The 1,090-nt window shown below is 33.3% G+C and overlaps 1 non-coding gene across 1 annotated transcript; it reads left to right on the forward strand.

Annotated features, from left to right (window-relative positions):
- The first annotated feature begins 258 nt into the window (after positions 1-258).
- LOC125114614 (U2 spliceosomal RNA) lies at positions 259-445 on the forward strand. The gene has a single exon (XR_007131864.1). It is a non-coding gene; the product is annotated as a U2 spliceosomal RNA (small nuclear RNA).
- Positions 446-1,090: the final 645 nt, after the last annotated feature.

A 1,090-nucleotide genomic window follows, 5' to 3' on the forward strand; every position in this document is an offset into this window, starting at 1 on the left:
AATCCTGATTTTAAGATAAACATGCTTTGAATGTTCCATTACTGTCGTTTCTATTATTGGCCTCAAGATATCTGGATAATGGTTTCCGCTCTCAATTGCATTTATGCTCAAACAGAAGCTTAAGTGCTTTTGTTAAGTTTTAGAGCCAGGAGAAATCTTATTGATAAACCAATAATTTACCTTTCAAATAAAGAAAATTCCCATTTCATTCTCTGTTGTGTTTGTACCTAACTCATGCCTACTTCTAAACTGTTTCCTATTGCTTCTCGGCCTTTTGGCTAAGATCAAGTGTAAACTGTTTCCTATCTAGAGTTACCCTAAAATTGAAAAAAAATCGGTATTTAACTTATTTCCTGACTTTTGTTTTTTATTCATTGTGGGCCCTTGGCCATCTGTAAAGATGCATTGACTCTTACTGATTTTTTTCTGAGGAGAGCTATCTTTGTGCACTTCTGAACCCTCAGGGGTCAGTCTTTATTCCTCCAAAAGGAATTCTTCATAGAGAATGCAGGCAGAATTCTTGGTCACAGCTGAGGTCCTCTCTTTGCCCCTAAGAAATTATACTTAATATCTCTCTTAGAAGGAAAAAGAAAACTGGAAAAAAAAATCTGCTGGGTGTCAATTTACAGGGAAAATTTTAAAAGAATATTAGTTAAGTCTATTTGGGGGGGTACTTATCTAGGCATCTCAATATTCAGAATTTCAAGAAATATTTTCATATGCAGGTGATTTACTGAAAAATTGTGTAGTCTTGATCAATCCCTTGTCTCTTGGTGTTGGCTTATTTATCTGTAAAATGAAAGCATCAAAATAATGTTTTACTCTAGTGGTTCTTCTGGGTCTTTTCTTTACATGTTGCTATTTTGTGTGGCCACTAGGGGGACAAAGGAAAAGCCTTTCTATGAAGACTTGATTCTCATAACTAATTTGGAATAATGATCTTGAAGAACAATAATAGGGGAAGCCAGTTTCTTTTAATGAGACATTGAATATTTTAAAATACCTTTTTATGAATTGATATTAAACTGTGATATAAACTAGTACTTCTTTGTAATACTTGAGAATTTGGGGAAAATGATTATTATTATTT

This window comes from Phacochoerus africanus, chromosome 1 (assembly GCF_016906955.1).
Source record: "Phacochoerus africanus isolate WHEZ1 chromosome 1, ROS_Pafr_v1, whole genome shotgun sequence".
NCBI classification, from domain to species: Eukaryota; Metazoa; Chordata; class Mammalia; order Artiodactyla; family Suidae; genus Phacochoerus; species Phacochoerus africanus.